This window comes from Littorina saxatilis, linkage group LG2, assembly GCF_037325665.1.
Source record: "Littorina saxatilis isolate snail1 linkage group LG2, US_GU_Lsax_2.0, whole genome shotgun sequence".
In the NCBI taxonomy this organism is placed as follows: domain Eukaryota; kingdom Metazoa; phylum Mollusca; class Gastropoda; order Littorinimorpha; family Littorinidae; genus Littorina; species Littorina saxatilis.
In genome coordinates this window covers 60,525,155-60,550,154 of record NC_090246.1, presented here as the reverse complement: position 1 = coordinate 60,550,154, position 25,000 = coordinate 60,525,155, and the positions used below count along the sequence as shown (strand labels likewise).

At 41.4% G+C, this 25,000-nt stretch overlaps 1 protein-coding gene and 1 long non-coding RNA gene across 2 annotated transcripts in view; one reads left to right on the top strand and one right to left on the bottom strand.

Moving 5' to 3' along the window:
* Positions 1 to 25,000, bottom strand: part of LOC138953685 (neuropeptide SIFamide receptor-like) — a 245,647-nt gene that overhangs the window by 179,066 nt on the left and 41,581 nt on the right. The gene's annotated exons all lie outside the window — the stretch shown is intronic.
* LOC138959418 (uncharacterized) lies at positions 8,322 to 12,240 on the top strand. Its single transcript, XR_011453717.1, has 3 exons — positions 8,322 to 8,678; positions 9,467 to 9,568; positions 10,584 to 12,240. It is a non-coding gene; the product is annotated as an uncharacterized lncRNA (long non-coding RNA).

Genomic DNA, 25,000 nt, shown 5'->3' with positions numbered 1-25,000 from the left:
CTGCAAAAAAGAGAGAGAGAGGGAGAGAGAGAGAGAGAGAGAGAGGGAGAGAGAGAGAGGGAGAGAGAGAAAGATGGAGAGATACAGAGATACAGAGAGGGGGGGAGAGAGAGACATAGAGAGAAGGGGAGGGAGAGAGAGAGAGGAATAAAGCGAGACAGACAGAGAAAGCGACAATCAGAGACAGACAGACAGACAGACAGACAGACAGACAGACAGACAGACAGACGGACAGACAGACAGACACAGAGATAGATAGATAGATAAATAGAGAGATAGAGAGAGAGTGAAAGAGACAGAGACAGAGAGACAGAGACACATGGAGAGAGAGAGAGAGAGAGAGAGAGAGAGAGAGAGAGAGAGAGAGAGAAAAAGAGAGAGAGAGAGAGAGAGAGAGAGAGAGAGAGAGAGAGAGAGAGAGAGAGAGAGAGGGAGAAAAAAAGTAAAAAACCCAAAAAGGTTGATATTATTTCCATAATTTCTTCTTTCCGTCCTATCATATGACACACCAAGCGCTGAACCGTAACATCAGAAGGATTCTTGCGATGCATCGATTTTTGTCTAATGACAGCTGCACACTTTGATCTCTCTCGGGTGTATTTGTGTTCTAATGTCTTTTACAAAAGCCGCGTGCAATACAAGACCTCGAGTGAGCAAACACAAATGTCAGCCAATTCTGATCAACCACTTCCCACAGCTAAAAGCCCCCCCCCCTCTTTGAAAGCTTTCCTTTGATGCTTGGATAATGTTCTTTGTTAGTTTAAACAACTGGAATTACAGTTCCCACAAATACCAACGCAATCATCGGTGCAGTCAGGGTGTCATTGAAAATAGGCTAACAATGAAGTGAGAAACTTTATATGTCCAGAAAAAAGAATCAGAGCTGTATCCATCTGTGATTAAGCTATGTAATCACACGCTTCGCTTTTGCTTCACAGGAGACACTGTGGAGGTTACGGAATTAAAAACGGAATACTCAGAACGGAAACGAGACAAAGACGTCGTCATTTTTCTCACCCCAGACTGCCGGTGTAATAACCGTTTTACTCTCAACAGAGGTGACGAACTAGTCTCATCAAACGGAATGTCCCACCGGCAGTCTCAGACGAGAAAAATGACAATAAATGTTTCTCGTTTCCGTACTAAGCATTTGGTCGTTCCCTCCGCAATCCCTTCACTGGAGCAGACTGGTGTACTCCCGACCAGTGTGCTTCAGACGTGTCTCAGGTAATGCTTCAAAATCGACGCCGTTTCCGACAGCACTCTCTAATCAAACAGTTTCTCCTTTGGCCCACACACCAAAAAAGGGCTTACAGCGCGCCTCACATCCACACACACACACACGCACGTACAAACACAGAAGAGTAAACATAGCAAACAACAAAACAACGCGACCTACCGGAAGCACTCTTAATTAAACACTTTCTTCTTTGGCCCACATATGAAAAACAGTCAAGAACGGACGAAAAAAAAAATATCCGGACCATTTTCAAATACTTTTGTATTATTTGATATTAGCTCCTTAAAAAGATTGTGGAAGTGATAGAATTAAAGAAAACCATGACATTTACGCGCACAATAACTTTAATCAAACCATTTCTCCGTGGCCCACATGTGAAAACTTACGTACACACAGCCAACAGCAGAAAATAACACCACACCGATTTCCGACACAGTAGTATTCAGAATTGGCTAATAGGAAAACGAGTGATTTAGTTAAAGGAAATGATGATATTGACGGGCATAATTATTTCTACAGTACATATTCGCGAATTTGTTAAGGATGAAAACATTTCTGTTTTGTTGTTGTTGTTGTGTTTTTTGGGTGTTTTTGTGTGGTGTGTCTTGGTTTGTATTGGTGTTGTTGTTTTTGTTGCGTGCATGCGGCCAACACATTATTTCACCTTGCAAATGTAAACACTGCTTTACAAGTTGGGTGTTATGTTTTTACCGCCTACCCTGCAATACTGTTGATTCTACTTCGAGTCTGTCTAACCAAATTACGGAGCCATTACGTACAATTAAACACATCTCTTTTGCAGCTGACATGTTCATACAGTTCTCTCTCACTCAGCTTTTGTAGCCGACACAGGAGGTAAAACCCAAGTAACCAACATCCTTTTTAAATAATCGCTCCTCCCACATTTAAAGCCGAAGACGTAGGACAAAAGCGGATTTAGCGGATTTAAAAATTGAAATAGAAAGGTTGACACATCATTCGTTCCAAGAGCATCTGGGTTCCAGCGTAGAGGATGTCCCTTTAGGGAGTTAATGAGATTTAACTTTGGTGTTCTTTAAAATCTCGAGTGAACAGTCTTTCTTTCAAGGTTTCCGTAAACTATCACGACCGATTCAAAATTGATTCAACCATTTTGACATATCATTCATGAATGTCTTAATCGTGTAGGTCCAGGCCTGGAGGATATTTTAAGATGTTTGGTGGCTTGTTGACAGACCAGCTTTTTTGTTGGTCCAAGGGGACCATATCGTCTTTTGTTTCATCTTTATTGACCAAGGCCAAAGGCCGCGGTTGATAAATATGAGACAAAAGGCGATATGCTCCCCGAGGACCAACAACAAAATGCTGGTCTGACAACAAGCCACCAAACATCGTTTTTGTCATCATTTTGGTTGTGCAACAAAATGCACAATAACCCACAGGGAGACGAATTTTTAGAATCCAACTCCGTGCCACAAAGCATCGTCACAGTAGCACGAGATAACACGTCAAACTTGTATGTGACGTCAAACGTAGCTTGTTGACGCTTTTCTTCCAGTCTGAAAATGTACAGAGCTGCGATCATACCTGTGAGTTCAGTAAGTGTTGAGCATATTTCTTTTCTTTTAAGTGTTTATGATTTTTCGTTGTGGTATTTGCGATTACAGAGATAAGTTGCAAATTGACCATGAGTCGCCGTGGTAATTATCAACATTGATTGGGTCTTTGAGAGTGAATGCTTACAATCGTTGTCCTCGGAAACACAAATCCAAAGCCGCGATGGTTCCACACATCAAACAATCAGCCTGATTGGCTTTTACTTTGACAATCCACGTTTCACCTGAAAGCTCAAACCCATTCACCACCTCGACTTATTGCATGGGGAACATGAGATTTATTTTCCAGGAGTTTGTGAATGAAAACTCGTGAAAATGATGACAATCCCATATATTCAACAGCCCCATGGACGTGACGTCATATGGTTAAAGAAGAGTGAAAATCACGAGATTCTTTCAGTGTTATGACGACGCTAAACGCCTTACATGAGACTCAGTGCCAAAGTCTGTCCTTTATTGAGCCCGAAGGCGACTTCGCGAAGACTTCGCGAAGTCTTTTTACTGAACACTCAGTGCTAAAGCTCCGTGCGGCCAGCTTCGCAAAGTTTAATTCGCGTAGTCGATTTCGCCCAATCAATGACGGGCTTTACAATGGGCAGAAAACGCAGTTTCCCATCAGCGTTGACTATTTTGAATAGTACACAATTATGCTATGCTGTGGCCTGAACCATCTTACCTCCCTCCACCGGCCCCAAAAGACCAGCAAACTATTCAAGACACAAATTAAACTACATATTTTACATGTTGTCCTGAAAATATGTTATTACTGTTGATATCTCGCAATACGGATCAAAGTAATAACATCTTGTTCGCCTATTATCATTGGATTTGTTGAACGCCTCAAATGCTGGGCAGATAAACAACAACAACAACAACAACAACAACAACAACAACAACAACAACAACAACAACAATTACGACGGATCCCGCAATGTATATTCTCAGTAAACACTTCTCTGCATGACAATTCTGGCAGCAGCAGGAGGACTGTGCATGTCAGTCGAGTCAAGCCCATACGAAGCCTACCCTACTCTTTCCCCAGGTAATAGCCTTATTAGACCGACAGCTTTCATAGCACACTGTGGCCTGGCCGTCAATTACTTTCTGTGTCGTGTCTGCCGAGGTGTCAGGCGTAGACACCTTGCAAGCCCTGTGGTCCACATTTCGCTGGGTCCCAGTTTGCCTCCAGTCCTCGTAAAGCTCTTGACAATCACCTCACGTCCTTTGCCCTCTATCTTCCCATCCTAGGTTTGTTTTCGATGCATTGCATTGGACATCCCTCCCCCCGCCCCCTTGAAAAGATCAGTCCCCAATGAAGGACAATCGGTCCCAGGAGGACATAACGCTCGAATAGTCAGCCAGTCGTTCAATTTTGCTCTTTCTTCCCGGTCAAGTCATTTGCCTGTGCTTCGCGTGGTATAACAAGTTGAATTAGGTCATGTCAAAACGAGGCGAACAATTTGCCTTCAATCCATCAAGAATAGTTAACAACGATACTTCCATCGATTAAACTATTAAAACCTAGACAGTAGCAGTGTGAACTTTAGCGCTCCAGGGATAAAAACCGCTGCTTAAGGTTGTTCAAGGGATTGTCTCCTTCTGCATAAAACGCCCATACGGCTTTGTTTCTTCTACGGGATCAGCGTTCTTGTTTCTGTCCGATGCACCCCGGTGAAATGATTTGAATGATTTGTTTGGGTAGGTTGCACACTCTGTTGGGATTTCATAAATTTCTGTAAATCCCCGAAATGGACATTTTCTCGACCAGTCTGATATGGTTCTCTCAGCGTTTCTGTTTCAAGTGATCACTCAAAATGTTCTCTATTTTCCTTTTTATTCTTTTCTAACACAATTTAAAGTTCTCTAACTTGATGTTTTTGCCACTTTCTGTTTTGAGAAGAAATCGAATGAAACTAGAATGCAAGCTCCCGCAGGTGAAAACCTTGTTTTTATCGAAATTCCCTGCAGAGAAAACGCCAAGCAATTTATCCTGGAAGCAGCTCGAGAAGTTATCTTCCCCTGAAACCCGCACCAAGCCCCCAACCCACCCCCCCCCCCCCCCTCCATCAACCCACCCCTAAAAAAGAGGATAAAATCCCATCAAACTGCAATTTTTCCTGTTTTGGGCCATTTTTTGCCCTTTAAATTGTTACTTAAGCTCTTGAGTTTTGTTCTTACTTGTTGTCGGCAAACTTTTTTTCCTCTTCTCCGTCAGTAATTGCTTCTCATTTCCACCTATGGTTTTTTGAAGGACAACATTAGAAAGACATGCAAGCAGCTGTTCAAAACGTCAGAATCGCGTCCCTGCGGGCAAGCGAACTTCCTGTTTGTAGACTTCGCAGAGTGAATTGTGGATGTCTTAATTGTGCACCTCCGGGCTTTTTCATTTTCCCGTTACGTCTGCTGATGTGGACGACAGCTTTCGTTTGGGTTTTGTACCTTGTAATGAGCTGCTTATGAGTGCACGTTTTGTTTACCTTATTGTACTTTGCAAGACGTTGGAGTAAGTTAACTAGTCGCGTTAAGAGATATTTAATTAAACATTCAGTCAATAAGTCAGCCTAAAAGATCAAATCTCAACACATTGGATCACACATTGGATATGACGTCACTATAAACAACTTTATTTGAAAAATGAGGAAAACAAAAAACAAACAAACATTTACGGGAATACCCGTTCCGCAAAAAGAGATAAAACAAGTCGCGTAAGGCGAAAATACAATATCACACCGGTGACACTGTGACGGTTCCCCTACGCTTTGTGTTCGGTGCCCTGACCCTTTGTGTTCGGTTCCCACTCGGTTCCCACACGCCAAAATTCGCGGACAAAACATCCATTTATGGTAGTATTACGCAATGTTGCTCTCTGAGAATGGTCTTGTTAGATCTGTGAGTGTTTACACTACATGCCTAGGTGCTGTTGGATTGAAGGTTTTTGATATTTTAGCCGTTATTAGGTAGAATGCCTTCCACTTTACTGCAAAACTGCATAATTCGTAGCATCGGCAAGAAATATCCTACCCAAAAATGCCTGCTTGGAACTGTCCGTGGTCCAGCAAAAAGTTCAACATGTCTGTAGCAGACAGCCCAAGTTTCAAGATTGTAGGGCCATCCAAACAGCCGTAATAATAAAAACAACAAAAGTAGTCAGTGAAATTGGCTGTGTTCGGTCCCCCCACACTTTTGTGACGTAGGCGTGACGGTTCCCATAATTCATTGTGTCGGTCCCCACTTTCTGTGTCGGACCCCACTTTCGACCTAATTTCTCTGTGACGGACCCCACAACCAGCCTATTTTGTGTCGGTCCCCACACCTTCTTGGATTTATGACTTGCCGGTTACTTGTATCATTGTATTCATTGAATCTAATTGTCTCGGAGTTATTTTTCAGCAAAAACCGGCAAGGCAGCACCTTTTGTGATACCAAGTAAGTCAGATGACATCAGTATGTGTGTGTGTGTGTGTGTGTGTGTGAGAGAGAGAGAGAGAGAGAGAGAGAGAGAGAGAGAGAGAGAGAGAGAGAGAGAGAGAGAGAGAGAGAGAGAGAGAGAGGGAGAGAGAGAGAGAGAGTTGAGTTTCCGTACCCGCGACAGCGTTTTTCCAGCGGCGCGACGAAAATCAAGCACATAGAAAATGACCAGAAGTGTTTCCACACGCGCGACGCGTTAGCGGCGCGACAAGCGGCAAGCGACGCGATTTTTTTGAAAGGGTCCTGGAGCGATTTTTTCGCGTTGTCGCGCGGCAACGCGGGAGTTTACAGATTTTACCGCATGTTTAAAACGCAAGTACGGAAACACGTCACGCGTTTGCGCGCGTTTTCTTTTGTCGCTGCCGCTGTCGCGGGTACAGAAACAGAACTTACCGCGAGTACGACACTACCGCGAGTACGACACTACCGCGAGTATAACACTACCGCGTGTCACACTACCGCGAGTATAACATTACCGCGTGTCATTTTATGACTTCCATGGCTGAAGGCAAAGGTTGAAATGTTTCCTTGAAATATAAAACAAAAAGGCCTGGTCTGTTCTCTGAACACTAATTCAATGTTTGTCATGCTAACCAAGAACTCAAAACGATCAGAACACACTATCAGAATACATATAGAATGGGTTGCTTCCAATCAAAGTTAGAACACAAACTCACAAGAAGTAAGTTTGCATGCGTTCTCTCTACGGTTATGGTACTCGCGGTTGTGGTACGCGCGGTAGTGTGACACGCGGCAGTGTTATACTCGCGGTAGTGTCGTACTCGCGGTAGTGTGACACGCGGTAGTGTTACACGCGGTAGTGTCGTACTCGCGGTAGTGTGACTCGCGGTAGTGACGCTCGCGGTAGTGTCGCATAACCGGAGTGATCTGGAAAGGTGTCAATCTCTCTCTCTCTCTCTCTCTCTCTCTCTCTCTCTCTCTCTCTGTCTCTCTCTCTCTCTCACACACACATACACACACACACACACACACACACACACACACACACACACATACTGATGTCATCTGACTTACTTGGTATCACAAAAGGTGCTGCCTTGCCGGTTTTTGCTGAAAAATAACTCCGAGACAATTAGATTCAATGAATACAATGATACAAGTAACCGGCAAGTCATAAATCCAAGAAGGTGTGGGGACCGACACAAAATAGGCTGGTTGTGGGGTCCGTCACAGAGAAATTAGGTCGAAAGTGGGGTCCGACACAGAAAGTGGGGACCGACACAATGAATTATGGGAACCGTCACGCCTACGTCACAAAAGTGTGGGGGGACCGAACACAGCCAATTTCACTGACTACTTTTGTTGTTTTTATTATTACGGCTGTTTGGATGGCCCTACAATCTTGAAACTTGGGCTGTCTGCTACAGACATGTTGAACTTTTTGCTGGACCACGGACAGTTCCAAGCAGGCATTTTTGGGTAGGATATTTCTTGCCGATGCTACGAATTATGCAGTTTTGCAGTAAAGTGGAAGGCATTCTACCTAATAACGGCTAAAATATCAAAAAACCTTCAATCCAACAGCACCTAGGCATGTAGTGTAAACACTCACAGATCTAACAAGACCATTCTCAGAGAGCAACATTGCGTAATACCAAACACTGTACATGAGGAAGACGTGGAACTTGCGAAGAAAATGCGAAAAAGTGTTTGTGGGTTATCGTCCCTAGTTACATGCTGGCGGCGAAAACAAAATGGCGGATCGCGTAGGTACCGATCGCGTGCGAGGTGGTGGTAAATTGTGCTCGGCTTTTTGTTGCAAGAACGCCCGTTACAAACAGAGCTGCTTCGGGAAAACTTTCCACAAGTTCCCTAAAGAAGAAAAAAGGTGGGTTGTGCAGTGATTATTTCATCAGGTTTACCTTCTTCAGAATGAGAATGCCATTGAATGGCTCGAGTCAACTCACTCAGTAGACTACAGCGTCAGCGAGTACTTACAACTGTGATCGAGTGTGAGTCAGCAGTCAGTACAAAACAACCCGTGGGCATATTTGCCGAATACTTTATCAAACCTTGCTTACGGGAAAACTACAGTACAAAAGTACATCACTCATCCGTTTTGCGTTCAGGCAGAGCGTTAGATTTAGACTGAAGATCTGATTTAGCTTTTTTTGTCTTTCCTTTTTGCTTAGTTTAACAATAACATTGTTGTTTTTATTGTCAAACTAGGTGCAGAATATGGATGCAATTCACAAGGCGAGAGGACTTTGAAAAGCTGCAGCCAGCTGATGTTCAAGGTCTCAAGCTTTGTACTGATCACTTTGAGGCCAACCAGTAAAACAATCCTGCAGAGAGGATCACTTGTGTGGAATGCTGTCCCGACATTGTTTGCAGTGCCCAATCCACCACCGAAGGTTATTTATTTATTGGTTTTAGGTTTTTGCAAACCAAAGAAGCACACTATTAAATGCAGGTTGAGTAATGACAAGTTTGAGGCTGATAAGAATTGAAAAAAAACAGCATTGTTCCCATCAAATAATGCCTGTTTGCATTTAGCGCAAAAAAATTATAAGGCCAACAAAAAAAAGTTACTTATTTTGGATCGACGTCTTGATTATGATGATATGATGAACTTATTTTGCAAAAAAACAGCCCCAAATGACAAAAAAAAAGTATAGCGTCGGCGTCAACAACAAAAAAGTTGTATGTTTCTGGTCACCTGACCCTACCTATGTTTTCCCGACGACCCTAGACTTTTTTTTTTGCATTTTCAAAAATAAAAGGGGTATTCGAAAATCAATTGTTTTCCTGTTTTTCAACAAAATAAGTTAAAAAGATGGTTTAAAAAAAAAAGTTTAGAAAAAAAATCTCCACCTTTAGTCATGTTAGGCCACAAAAAAAGTCTGTTTAAGGTAACATAGGCCCCCCAAAAATAGCGTCGGTAGGTCGGCTTTTTATTTTTGTATTTTAGCCATCTGAATATTTTAATTTTATTTTTTAATGCCCCCAAAAAGTCTAGGGCCGGTGGGAAAAAAATAGGGTCGGTCCGGATACCGTAAACAGATTATTTTTTGTTTTGCCTTACCAGAAACATACACTTTTTTGTGTGGCCTAAGACCAATGCCATGAAATTGGGAGAATTGTTTCATTGTGACTGGGTGTTGGTTGTGAGTTTGTCAGTTAAAGAGCTGTGCATTTGCAGGTTGCTAGTACAATGCTAGTGGGAGGAAGCCACCATCGCAAAGGGTAGCTACAAATGAAGCCAGCACCGACCTGTCACCTGATGCACAAATTGTTCAACCAGGTAAGAGATTTTTAACCATGTAGAACACCCTGACATCAAAAAATGTTTAAACCCATCCATTACATAGTTGATAATTGCTGTATAGGGTGACGGGCGCTGTGGCGGGGTGGTAAGACGTCGGTCTATTAACTCGGAAGGTCGAGGGTTCGAATCCCGGTCGCGGCCGCCTGGTGGGTTAAGTGTGGAGATGTTTCCGATCTCCCAGGTCAACTTATGTGCAGACCTGCTAGTGACTTATCCCCCTTCATGTGTACACGCAAGCACAAGATCAAGTACGCACGAAAAAGATCCTGTAATCCATGTCAGAGTTCGGTGGGTTTTAGAAACACAAAAATACCCCGCATGCTTCCTCCGAAAGCGGCGTATGGCTGCCTAAATGGCGGGGTAAAAACGGTCATACACGTAAAATTCCACTTGTGCAAAAAAAATTAGTGCACATGGGAGTTTCAGCCCACGAACGCAGAAGAAGAAGAAGAAGAAGAAGAAGCTGTATAGGGCAGATGCATGGATGGATGAAATTGTACCTGTAGTTCCCACACGTAAAGATGGGAAACATATCCTGTTAGAGGCATGGTGTAACAAGAAACAATTAAGTGGCTCTATTCCCATCCCCCCCCCCCCCCCCCCCCCCCCCATTCCCCGTCGCGATATAAGCTTCGTGGTTGAAAACGACGTTAAACACCAAATAAAGAAAGAAAGAAAGAGGCATGGTGTGTGAGGAGTTTACCTGATACTGTTGTCCTAATCAATCAATCAATATGAAGCTTATATAGCGCGTATTCCGTGGGTACAGTTCTAATGGCCTCACCCATTCAGTACCAAACAAGGTCAATTCCATCATTGTTCCACATCGTATCCATAGTTGCTAATACACTTCATTTCTGGCCTGCCTTCCTACGCTATTGTTTATTTTCATTTTGTGATTTAATTACACGTGTTTTAATTTCTTCCAGGTTGTAACTTGTTATGGTTATGTTATTTTATGTGTGTTTTGTGTGTGTGTTTTCTTTTTTAGATGACATTCAGGCGATCCTGGAGGACATAGGATGTAAAGCATCAAAGTCGTCATCCTCCCCATCCCCTCGTGAAGCGGAACTTCGGCAGAAGGTCAACAAACTGAGGAGCAAGGTTTTCCGATTAGAAAAGAAAACGATGGAACCCCGTGTAAAACGAGCGAGTAAATTAGCCAAGCCTCCCAAGAAAGACTTTGTAATAGAACAGTTGTCTCATATATTATCAGGCGAGGCGAGCTATTTTGCCATTTATGCCTGTTACATATTTACCGGTTATCTGCTGCTGTGTCCAATCCTGGCAGAGACGGGAACGCATGTTACCAAGGAGCCGAAGGAGAGTCAATGAGATGAGAGAATGTGATTAACAATTGCCAACTCTCTCCGTACAAAGAGGGTCCAAAATTGTATCAAAATATAGATGGTAGGGAATTCAAAATAAAAAAAGACAATAGACAAAACATGTACTTCGGCTCATAGAGCCTTCTTTAATTTTTGACTCATTAAGTCCATGCTCTGAGAGTCCTTTTTTTAATTTTGAATTGCCTACCATCTATATTTTTATACATTTTCAAAAAGATTCAACAGTCACCTTCCGTTATTCTTGAACTTGGCTATCCCAGCCTTACCTCAACATTCGATATTCCTGTGATATTTTTGACGTAAAATCAATTTTTATTGTAAAACTCTTCGGCAAGAGGATTGGTCCAAGCAAACAAATAATAAACTTGTTTACAAAAACTGTATACATGTATTTAGTTAATACCCCAAAAATTGTATAGTATATACAAGATTTTTACTGATATTTCCGATCAATTGCCTATGGTTTTATTTACCTAAAAGATTCAAACATCACACCTATGACTCATGGCTATTTTTATGGGGGGAGTAGCATCCCTGGTGTGTTGTTTGTGATGTACCTTTTAGTCTGTTCACAGTAACATAGGCACACAAAAAGAGGGTCGGTAGGTCGGCTTTTCTTAATTTTTTTTTATAACCATCTTTTTAAATTATTTTGCAAAAAAACAGGAACAAAATTGATTTTTTTTCTTTCTTTTTCTCCAAATGCCAAAAAAAAAAGTCTAGGGTTGGCGGGGAAAAAATAGGGTTGGTCGGGATACCGTAAACAGACTATTTTGCTTTTTTGCCTAAGCAATGACTAACAAACTTTCTTTAGGGTCTGACATTGTATATACTATACAATTTTTGGGGTATTAACTAAATACATGTATACAGTTTTTGATTCCTTTTATACTTTTTCACAAATTACCCCCCCCCCCCCTTTTTTTTTTTGTAGTCTGCCCTGGGGGCAGGAGGTCTCCTAATTTCGGTTTCTAGGGTCACCTTATGCTTCCCCATGAGCTGAGAACTTAATTAAAATGGGCCTCGATTTTTTTATTTGTATTTTGTAATTGTGCCTTTGTCCAGTCACATGATTTCACTTTGTACTTAAAAACTTGGCACTGTCATCATTTATTGCTATTTATTGTTCAGTTGTTCAGTATTTATTGCTATTGGGCATCAGTTGTTCAGTTGCCCTCTTTCGAATGAGCCATGCATGCATTATGGATGTGTTTAGCGAATTGGGATACCCAAAGCAATGTAAAAGAAGAAACAATGTGAAGCAAACATATAGCACCAAATAAAATAACCGAATCAGAATGGAAACTTCTTCAGTGTATGTGTGTGTGTGTGTGTGTTTGCTGTTTTAAATACCGAAAATGTGAAAATAAAGCAAGTCACAGCATGAGAAAGATCGACTGTACTAGTCATGACAAAGCAGGAGACAGCCTGATCAGCATGTAGAAAAGGGGAATAACTCGTATTTAGCCATTCTCATTTCTAAGCATGCCCAATGAGGAAGTTATCCTTCTTCCCATTGTAGTTTCTTTGGTAATACTACCATAAATGGATGTTTTGTCCGCGAATTTTGGCGTGTGGGAACCGAGTGGGAACCGAACACAAAGGGTCAGGGCACCGAACACAAAGCGTAGGGGAACCGTCACAGTGTCACCGGTGTGAATATTTAGTCAAGTAGCTGTCGAACTCACAGAATGAAACTGAACCCAACGCAACGCAGCAAGACCGTATACTCGTAGCATCGTCACTCCACCGCCCGTGGCAAAGGCAGTGCACGTGGAATTGACAAGAAGAGCGGGGTATTCGTTGCGCTGAGAAGGATAGCACGCTTTTCTGTACCTCTCTTCGTTTTAACTTTCTGAGCGTGTTTTTAATCCAAACATATCATATCTATATATTTTTGGAATCAGGAACCGACAAGGAATAAGATGAAAGTGTTTTTAAATTGATTTCGAAAAAAAAATTTTGATAATAATTTTTATATATTTAATTTTCAGAGCTTGTTTTTAATCCGAATATAGCATATTTATATGTTTTTGGAATCAGCAAATGATGGAGAATAAGATAAACGTAAATTTGGATCGTTTTATAAATTTTTATTTTTTTTTACAATTTTCAGATTTTTAATGACCAAAGTCATTAATTAATTTTTAAGCCACCAAGCTGAAATGCAATACCGAACCCCGGGCTTCGTCGAAGAGTACTTGACCAAAATTTGAACCAATTTGGTTGAAAAATGAGGGCGTGACAGTGCCGCCTCAACTTTCACGAAAAGCCGGATATGACGTCATCAAAGACATTTATCAAACAAATGAAAAAAACGTTCGGGGATTTCATACCCAGGAACTCTCATGTCAAATTTCATAAAGATCGGTCCAGTAGTTTAGTCTGAATCGCTCTACACACACACACACACACGCACACACACACACACACACGCACGCACATACACCACGACCCTCGTTTCGATTCCCCCTCGATGTTAAAATATTTAGTCAAAACTTGACTAAATATAAAAACGCCAAGAAAAAACTCGTGCGCTGTAAAAGATGATAATTTCTAAGCAAAACAAGCTCTGTCTGACCTGATAGCAGCTAGGTTAAGTTTGCGGTATTTCTTTTTCGCTCCTAGCTCTGCACGTAAATCTATTGGATCTTGTCAATATCATCTTGGTGTCTTCTCATTTCGCGGTCACTCCAGACACATTAAGACGTACTTGGGTCCAGAAACGTCATCGAAATGATAATTATTATATCCTGATTTACTGGGTTAACGTGTTTCAATATGGTTACACACAAATGAAGCAGAGACACTGGGATATTGATACAGTTAGCAACATAATTGCCTGAGTTACTTTGAGTTATAACAATGAGAATATCTGGTACAATGATTAAAATAACAGCCTATGCTACTTCAAAATTCAGGAATTAAGCGTAGAAAAACGTCTTCCTTGCAATCGTAGCAACCGGCCTTTGTGAGTTTGTTGTTTACAGTATTTCTTTTTTGAAGTGTTTATAAGGTAAAAAACGGCTATCAAAAGGGGAGGAATAAGGACTATTATTAAAGACGACGATATGTCAGTAATAAAAAGTATCACACGATCGATCTACCTTTAATTAAAATATATTTTACAATCATATGTTCAGATTGTTGTAAAATATTTATAGGTTCCCATTTTAGTCTAAAAAAATGAAGAAATAATAAAACATGTTCTTTCTTTCTTTATTTGGTGTTTAACGTCGTTTTCAACCATTCAAGGTTATATCGCGACGGAATAAAACATGTTGACTTGTCATCAACAAGCACACATTTTTTTAAACCATCAAATAACCCCGGATGTAGAGCGAAAGGAAATACTGATGTTTGGATAGGCTACTTTCGTGTCACTAGCACCACGCATGCGCCACAATGCCTTCGTGACATTCGGGACATTAGTCAACAAGATGAGATGGCGTGATAAAAAAAAGACTGCTATTTTGAGATGCGGGCGAGTAGTGATCGACAAGAAGAAGAAGAAGATATGGGCGAGTAAGATGAAAATCTCTTCTTCATCTTCTTTGTTTGCACGCAAAAAAGATACGAAAGTGAAAATGAAAAAAAAAAAGAACACAGATACAATCTCGCTTGACGGGACTAGTTCAAAAGAGTGCAGGTGACACAAATGACAATGTAACAACAACAACAACAACAACAACAACAACAACAACAACAACAACAACAACAACAAAGGTAAAAAAAACACAACAACAACAAACTACAAAAAAAAAACTAAACAAGATCCAAGATATGCAAGTGCGGTTAGGTAAAATCTGTGACGTTAAAAAAAAAAAAAAACTTTAACAAAGTTTTACGAAGTGGTAAAAAACAACGCAGACGCATATCGGCCCACTTTCATGTGTAAGCAACACATGGTCATGCATGATATTATTAGAGAATAAAAAAAATAAAAAAATAAAAAAATAAAAAGTAAATATGTTCATGTTCAGTTGCGTGTATTACCACTGTTTTGTCGATAAGGCTTTAATTAGCTAAAGACAATAAACTGTCAAAGCGTCAAAAAAAAAAAAAAAAAAAAAAAAAAAAAAAAAAAAGTCTCCATAAAGGAGAGAGCGGACTTTCAGTTTGAAGACAGAAACCAACGTCGAGTGGCTGTTAAAGTTGTCTTAAAAATGTACACTCCCTGCTGATTACATAACAGTGGAAGCTGGCTTTTCATGGCCATTTTTATGACAGTGTACTACTTATTAGCACGATGCCCCACGGTTTAAAGATTTTGAGGGGTGGGGTTTTCTGTACGGGGGTTTCTCTTTGATGTGAACCGGATTATATGACTCTGTTTCTTTGAAGTGTCATTTTAATGACCATCGCATGCACCGTGACCGCCCAAGTCAAGCTGACAACTAGGAAAGGTTAATCCTTCTGTTTCAGTGCGCTAATGTTTTAGGTCGATGGACTCATGGACAGAGAAATAAAAGCATGGTAGTAGATTATCTGACGGTTAAGAGCGCGTAAACAAATCATGTCCCAAATAGGTCATAGCAACCTCAGAGGACGTAAAACCCCAATAGTCAGTCAATGTCTGACGGCACAGCAGCTGCTGTCGCTGATGTTTCAATTCGATGGACACATGGCCAGAAAAGTAAAAGGATTGCAATGGATTAACTGACATATTAGCTGTCGCTGATATTTCAAGCCGATGGGCATATGGACAGAGAAATAAAAGCATTGCAGTGGATTAACTGACGGTTTTGCTGTGGCTGATGTTTCAGGTCGATGGACATATGGACAGAGAAATACAAGCATTATAATGAATTGACTGACGGATTTGCTGTCGCTGATGTTTCAGGTCGATGGACAAAATGGACAAAGAAATAAAAGCATTATAATTAATTAACTGACGGTTTTGCTGTAGCTGATGTTTCAGGTCGATGGACAAAATGGACAGAGAAATTAAAGCATTGCAATGGATTAACTGACAGTATTGCTGTCGCTGATGTTTCAGGTCGATGGACAAAATGGACAGAGAAATAAAAGCATTATAATGAATTAACTGACGGTTTTGCTGTAGCTGATGTTTCAGGTCGATGGACATATGGACAGAGAAATAAAAGCATTATAAAAGAAAAGAAAAAAAAAAAAAAAAAAAAAAAAAAAAAAAATGTGTAAGCATGCGCGCTAGAAGGTCGGGGGATTTTCATAATCTGTAAGTCACAGGCCTTACCGTGTAATCTATTTGACTCATCATCTCACATCTGGCCAGATTTTTACATCAGATAAGAACACCCTCCACTTGGACTTATACCAAAGGCTCACAACCCGATTGGTTTCTGTGCAGAATGGTTTTGTTATTATTATTTTTTTAATTGAATTCATTTCTTGAAAGTCACAAGTGGAAATCTGTGAAAATAATTCAAAACAAATCTCACTCTGCACAGGAAGAATTTTGAATGCTGAATTTTGGTACGCGTATACGTGCTCAAGTGGAGGGATGTTCTAACTTCTTATCCCATGTATAAAAAAACAACCTTACTATATATATCTGAGATGGCGAGCCGTTTTCAAGGGAGGGACTGTGCCTTTAACGCATCACGCATTTACACCGGGATAATAAAACTTAGTCGTCTCTCCACCTACACCATCCCAAACTCCTATCCCCAGCATCCCACCAGACAATGCATTTTCCCCCACCCTGGCCCGCCAGACACGTTCTTTGCTATATATGCGTCATGTATTGGATTAAGATGTGTTGCATTGCGCCGTGCAGTTTGACTCAGTATTTTCCGTTGAACTACCGACCTTTAGATGGAAGAAATGCATCAACAGATTAAGGCATCATGAGGTACGAGAGGTTGCAAGATTGTTAATCAACGTCAAAGGGTCTCGTAGGGGCGTGGGGATACCGGAATAAGCAAGAACATGCCAAGAACATGCCAAGAACATGCCAAGATGGCCAAAATGAAGGCGTGTGAAACAGCTTTAGAAACATCACATACCCACACGCCATGAAACCTAGACGACAAGGACCGGACCGACGGGAATAGTACAGACAAGTTTGCAGACACGGGGAGGAACCGACGTCTGTCCACCCATTACTGGAAGGTTCTTTTTTGTTGCACACTGGATTTTTATTATTTTTATTGTTTACATGAAGTTGCGTGATTCCCTCGTGCTATTCTCTGATCGGATTTTATTAAAAAAACAACAACCGTGGGTATTATTATCCGTATTCTCACTTTTCACATCGTCGCCGACACAAATAGTCCTGTGTTGTCGACAGTGAGTCTGACAGGAATAGTCCGAGAGAAAATGGTCTGACACCTAATCCCCATGGGGTACGACTAACTTTTTCAACTATCTCACTCCGCCCTCCCAACTCACCCGTCCCCAAAACTATCAAACTCTTTGCCCACACGTTCTGCAGCAGCCTCGAGAAAACCGTGTGGGGTTAAAATTAAATGAACTTCACGTTGAACATGAAACCGAAACAGATAGATCGCTGACTTTCAAAGAAGCTTTAGATTAAAAAAAACAATGATCCAAAAGTATCTAGTCGTTGGCCGTTAAAGCAAGCGTAGGACGATCGACACGTCAAGTTTGCTTTCACTGTTCTGATTATGGTGTTCGGTGGAGTGTGTGTGTGTGTGTGTGTGTGTGTGTTTGTGTCTGTGCGTGTACGTGCGTGTGCGTGTGTGTATGTGTGTGGGGGGTGGGGGGGGGGGGGGCGGGTAGGGCAGTGGGTTTGGTACAGGTTTCGGGGATGGGGTTGCCTACTGGCCTTGTCCTATCCCAAGACCTACAGGCAAGTAATTTCGGACCACTCAGCTTTCGTTTTTGCTGCTTTAACTGAGTTACCTACCTTTCTCAAAGAACTTGGAGATAAACTATTAGATAAGCTAATAGACATTGGCACTGTTTTAGCCAGCATGTCACTCTCGTTTGTTGTAATAAAACCATTTATCAGTAAAAGCTTCGTATCTAATGGGACTTGAAGAGCAAGGGTTTGGAAAAATGGCTTCCCTGTGTTTTGGTTACTCTGAGAAGGAAAGAGAGTGAGAGAGGGAAAGAGAGAGAGAGAGAGAGAGAGAGAGAGAGAGAGAGAGAGAGAGAGAGAGAGAGAGAGAGAGAAAGAGAGAGAAAGAGACACAGAGACAGAGAGAGAGAGAGAGAGAGAGAGAGAGAGAGAGAGAGAGAGAGAGAGAGAGAGAGAGGGGAACAGACAGACAGACAGACAGACAGACAGACAGACAGACAGACAGACAGACAAACAGACAGGCAGGCTAACAGCAGGAGATATAAACAAAGACAGAAAGATGTCAAACCGACCCTAGGCAATGAAAAGAAAAGAGACACGTAAGTATTTCCTCGTGACAGGAATAGAAAATCCCAAACATCATTACAAACTTAACTCCCCCCTCATCTCCTGAAGGATGTCAAAAAATCGGGTATAACCTATCTAAAATATCTCTTCATTTGGAGGTTCTCGATCTCGATCTTTAAAGGGCTGAGAATCCACCAGTGAATAAGATGATTAGGACAAAAATCGAATCAAGGCTGTATGTCAAGACATATAGATTACATCCAACTTTCCTCGTAGACATGCATGAACCGCCCTCATCCATGTCATAAGTTTATGAAAGAATCGAATGATAAAGTTCAGGCACCCGCGCAATTTTGCATTTACAACAAACAATGTCAACAAGTGCAAACACACAGACACAGACAGACACAATCAGACACGCACACAGACAGACAGACAGACAGACAGTCAGACAGACACACACACACACACACACACACACACACACGCTCACACGCACGCACACACACACACACACACACACACACACGCGCACAAACGCGCACGCAAGCACGCGCAGAGACACACACATCGATCCTCGCCCACGCACTAAGAGAGAGAGAGAGAGAGAGAGAGAGAGAGAGAGAGAGAGAGAGAGAGAGAGAGAGAGAGAGAGAGAGAGAGAGAGAGGGAGAGAGAGAGAGAGAGAGATATATTTAAAACTAAGTCCGACATATGATGCATTCGTAATTAGCATTCGAGTATGCAAATTTATGCACGAAATGCACGTGCGGGCAGCGAGCTCTGTTTTGTTGGACCTGACGTAGTGTGGCTGAGAGCCTGGCAGGATAGGTTCTCATTTGGTTGACCGAAAAAAGCGAGTATAACACATACTCTTACTGTTTTTAACTTGTCTCTCTGTCCCTATTAATCTTTTAACTAACGAAAAGATTCCTGCTTTGAAATCACTTATCTTTGCCAAATTACATGTCAGGAGCAAGACTTAGAAAGAGAGCAAACAAGCAAGCAAAAAACAAAACAAAACAACAACAACAACAAACACAAACAATCATACACAGTCTCATTCTTGACTGAAAACAAACCGAGAGCGACAACAGTTACCGTTCCTATCTTCCTAACAGTAACACCTACACAAATCTATTATTCAACAACTAGGACGAACCTGGCAGATGAGGACATTACTCACTCAACTTGATCATTCGTCAAGGGGAAAGAACAAGTAATTAGTTGTTACGTCTGACCTTGAATGGATCGGGCCTGAATATTGATTGCCAAGGTTATGTGATTGTCGTCTGCTTTTCAGTGAAAGGCTTCCTTTTTCAACAATGCCCAAGAACACGGAGTATTCTGCTTTTTCCAGGCAGTCTGGGCTCTGGAATGGATCCCATCTAGATATTAGTTGCCTGGGTTGAGAGTTGTTGTCTAATTCTAATGGAAAGGCTTCTGTTTCCAACAAGGTTCAGGAACACTGGGTAACGTTTTTCTCCAGGAAGTCTTAATCGCTATGGACGAGCTATAAGATCCATTAAAAACAATTCCCGAAAGCATTTGGGACACGTAAAAAGGAAACACAATTGATTGTAGTTGTTGATGCCGCCTGCATACAAGAGTTTAGCAAGATTGTTTATTGTTGTTTATTATCTTGAGAACCCAGGGGATCATGCAAGACCGATCGATCTTATTCTCCGTTTTGTTCTTGGCTTACTCCAAACATTATTCACATTTAGCTCGTTGTGCAAAAAATCGCAACACCCCGCAAGAAATCTACGGAATCAACAAGACCAAGTTAAAAGCATATCAAACCGAGCGTTACAGGTACTGAACTTGTCAAATCCAGGCGCACGGAGCCCCTGGGGCTTTTAGTCATACCTCAGGCAGCTATCCGTTAGAAGAACTACCAAGTTTCATTGACTTGCACCCAAAGAGTCAAGAACTGCGATTTATTTACGAATTAATTTCGTACTCGGACCCGGCTGGTCTTGGCCTATTTTTGGATCTAAATTTAGATCAGGTAGATTCACCACACCATGCACAAAAAGACACGTCACAAGCAAACTATGTCAAACGTCATCATGAGTTTGTGTAAAACAAAATGGAGGCCGGAATCACTCAGTTAAATCGAACTCCGACCAAACACCACGTAATAAATAAGTTAATTTATGCACTCGCGTGAACAAGAAACTGTCGAGTTTCACAGATGTCGTCGTTGGGTAGTTTTGGGTTTGTTTTACTACCATAGGAGGATTTTTGAACTGTAAATGCACTCAGCTGCAACAAAAACGCAAAACGAAGGCTGTGAGCTGTACTGTGCCTTTAACTGGGCGAGAAACGTCCGTCCGTACTGCGCCCTCCTTTTTGGAGCGCGAATCTTAAGAAATGTGATTTGATTGGCTAACTATTTTTACCAGCCAATCAATCCTTAACTTGAGCGCGCATTTTAGGCGCCCTCACTTATTTCGCGCTCCTTAAATGAGCGCTCCGTTTGGATCCATTTGCCCTCTCATACGTCCGTGCCCCACGGGAGATATCGACGTAACATTAAAAAGGCTCAGTGACCTCGATCGCCCCACACGCCAGAGTTCAAACTGGGTCAAAGCTTTCGTTGTCTCAGTTCGGAAAATATCAGCGTCAGCACTAGCCTAAATTGCCCAGCGTATGATATTATATGCATGTATCTTAATTCAGTGTTTGTTAACCTTTAGACCTTACACATACATTCCTTCGCGTGTGAACAAGCATGTCGAACATGACAAGTCTGCCCAGGCCTTAACACGAAATGAGAGCGTATATCCACTTGAGAGATCATTAACAGCTATTGGGTTTTCAGCGTGGCAATAGGGTCCGATATTTTGACGAGACAAGTATAATGCCGACGAGTAGTGTAAGACTATCCAATCAATTTCCAGGAGGGTACCTGAAAGAAAACCCAAAAGATGTGTCAATAAGAGCCATTAGATAGCTCAAAAGTAGTTAGTGTCAATGATCGTTAAAGCGCAGCACTTGTACAGCTTCAGACATGACAGGTTTTTTTTCTCTCGGAAAGTTACCGTCGTTCGTGAATGTCACGAGGGTGCTAGTTACACCTGCATAAAGCTACTCCTGTTCAGATGTTAAATACATAAAACCACACTTAATATAAGCATAGCTTGTTGTGCGGTCGTAAGTGATGCGTTTGTATTTGGCCCCCCCCAAAAAAAGTCTGTTTACGGTAACATAGGAAAAAAAATAGGGTCGGTAGGTCGGGATTTTTTAATTTTGTTTACATTTTTTTCTTCAAAAAACCATAGTTTTAAGTTATTTTGCCAAAAAACAAAGACTGAGTGAGACAAGAAGAGGAGATGGGTGTCTGAAGGGAGGGGATGATGATGATATGAAGGGGGTGGGGTGCTGGTAAGGGCGAAGCAGCAGAAAACGATTGAAAGGGGCCATGACGCAATAAACAACAGGTATGCCAAATATAACCAATGCTACAATCACTTATCATTTACTCTAATTGCATTTTGAGCATAGAATTTCACATACAATGGTCGTCATAGCAGTGAATGAATCTCTTTCTGATGATATATACATCTTTTTCGGTCATGTTTTCAAGGCGAGTAGTGAGCAAAAAGACATTTTGTACATAACGAAACTGCATGTCAAAAGTCTAAAACGGTGACCTTTAATAATCAGATGCATAAAGCTTCATAAAAGATTACTTTTGTTTTTAAACAATTCAATATATATATTAAATGCGAGTTTTATAAAATGCAAAATACTTATTTTAGACAAATAATTCGACATTATGAGGCAAAACCGGAAGTGAAAAATTATAAAACGACAATATCCGTTTAAACAAACTCGTATTTCCTTATAACAGTTTCATCTTTCGTATGCTGCATCAAATGACATCTGGCAGGGCAAAACTATCTTCTTCCAGGGCTGTGTTTATGTCAGGTTTCATCCCCAGTCGATCTTTTTCTCTTTTTTGAAGCTGATGCACATTGACTCAATTTTGTTTCATATGGCTGCTGTCTGCCAAATGGAACTAACCAATATGGATAATAATTCAGTCCATCTATAAGAAAAATCGACTTGTGTGTGTATGTATGATTGCAATATTAACCTGGGACTGAACTATCTTCACTTATCGTTTGGAAGAATGACATATTTTGATTTTCTCAACACGATGTTGTACTCGCAGGTTAATGTCTAAAAGTATCCATAGGAAGAATGTTGTTTGTATATTGCCTGATAGAATAAAGCCTTAGCTTTTGTTTAGTGTATAATTTACACATGTCTGTTTGCCGAAACGAAGTATACGACGTTTATTTGTAACATACCCCCTGCGCCAAAACTGCGTTTTTGGTAGAATAGGTGTTAGGTTACAAAGACGCTCCTCACTCAAAAGCGGTACAACGGAGCCATTTTTCGTTTACCGAACATCGGCTGTAAATTGAATAAGCTTTCTGAAAAACATCATCTCTAACCCAACCCCGTCGGGTTGACCCTTGACTATATAGCTGGGCGATGCACTAATATCCCCACCTTCTGTTTTTGCTCTCCACAATCCCTCTTTCTGAACTCTTGATATTTTCCGAGCGAATCTGGTACTTGAACAATTCCTTGCGGAGAGTGCAAAAAAGGCAGTCAGACATGGACAAATGGCGGCGAGACAAAAAAAGAACAAAGAAAAGAAAAAAGGACCGTCATATACGAACAAATATTGAAAATAATGCGTAGAAGAATCCGCTGCTATGAGGACAAAAAGAGCCGTCATATATGGGCATGTCCCGATTCGTCAAGTGGATCATTCCCGCAACATATTTGTTTGCCGTGGGAAAGACAAGAGTCCTAGTCAGCCATTGCGTCCTGTGGAAGAGAGAGAGAGAGAGAGAGAGAGAGAGAGAGAGAGAGAGAGAGAGAGAGAGAGAGAGACAGACAGACAGACAGACAGACAGACAGACAGAGCGAGTGAAAGAGAAACAGACAGACAGACAGACAAACAGAGCGAGTGAAAGAGAGACAGAGTAAGTGAGACAAAGAGATTATAAACAACAGAATAATAGCAAGACAGACAGTGACTGACAGAGACAGACAGACAGAGAGAGAGAGAGAGAGAGAGAGAGAGAGAGAGAGAGAGAGAGAGAGAGAGAGAGAGAGAGAGAGAGAGAGAGAGAGTCAGACAGACAGACAGACAGACAGAGACAGACAGAAAGACAAAGAGAGAGAAAACGAAACAGAGAAAATAAAATCTTAGCGCACATTTAAACTGACATGCGTTCTTCATCCCTGTCCGCCTGTCTAGGGGCAGGTCTGGCTTTTCCCATCCGTCAAATTTGGCCAACAACTTCCTTAAACAAGAATATTTGTCTTTCTTGCCAGCTGGGCTATTTTTAGCTTTCTGAACATCTGCACTTTGCTTGATTTAAAATTGAGTGGTGGCTGTATAAAGGGAGCACGTCAGGGGGCTGGTAACCAATGATTCTTAAAAAATCGAGACCTCATCAAAGGGAAAATTGCTGACGCACAGTAGATCATCAGATGTTTGATAAACGCAACTGTTCGAAGAACGAGACAGAGACCGCTGCAGAGTTGAATAATTTCAGTAAGCTTATTGTTTTTTTTCTTCAGGCTAACGTTTCATTTCCGTCTCTGGAGCTACTCAATTTCTTATCTGCCAAAATAGGAACGTGGTCATATCACTTCATTCAAAACGGCATGTTTTGAACAGCATATCATTTTATTTTATTTTGCTCTTTAATTTATAATTTGTCTTTATTTCGTCGATAATGTTCAATGACTGCAATCCCAGTCATATTCGTTACAAAGCAGCTGTTGCTGTTAGTGTCGGTAGTGACCGAGAGCATGATGGTGGTGGTGGTGTTGGCGTTGGTGGTGGTAGAAGAGGTGTTGCTGCTGCTGATGGTGACGACGACGATAATAAATGAGAAATGCGATGAAGCCGATGGGAATACTGAACACTATTTGCACAACACAGAACAGTTACACCGAACCCATTGCGTCGCGTCCATGCAGGCAGGCAGCAAAGAGGAGTGCGCAACAGGACACAAAACAATTAATGTAAAAGCAGCCCAAGTGCCATGAGAGACCGAACTACGACTTCCATAGTAATTTACCCAATCATTCCCTATAACGGGCGAACTCCAGTTAACGTTTCCTGTGTGTTATTGTTTCCTGCATAATTGATTTTGCCATTGTCTGTTCTGTCACCTTTTGTTTGTGCACTGGTAGCTAGGGACCTTTCTGATTGATGAAAGCAGATTGTACTGAAAATGTCACGCTGAAAAATAAAGAAAGGATATTTGTGGATGAACTATAAATTGGATCCAATCGGGGAAACGTTGAGAAAATGACTTAAAAGAGAGACAGGTTGGCTGCAAGAAATGTAAAACGACCCTCGTGTTTATATGGCAGATACGACCTTTCTGAGGTAACTCCTGTATACTTTTTTCAAGTCTTGCGTAGGTGGGATTTATGCGTAAAAACTCTACTAACATTGATACAATGAAATACATTTGCCGGCTCTTGTTGAAAAGATGCTATCAAAGCCTGGCGTTTAACTTCAGTTAACAACAAAGTGAGTAAAACGCATTTTAGTTATTACAAAAGAGAGTAATTTCACCAAGCTCACAGCACGGGTTCTTTAGTGTAACGTTCTTGAAAACAAGTATACGGTACGTTCGCGCGGATCAGAGTTGTTGGCCGGAATCTTTATCAAGAATGAAATATGAACATCGAAAT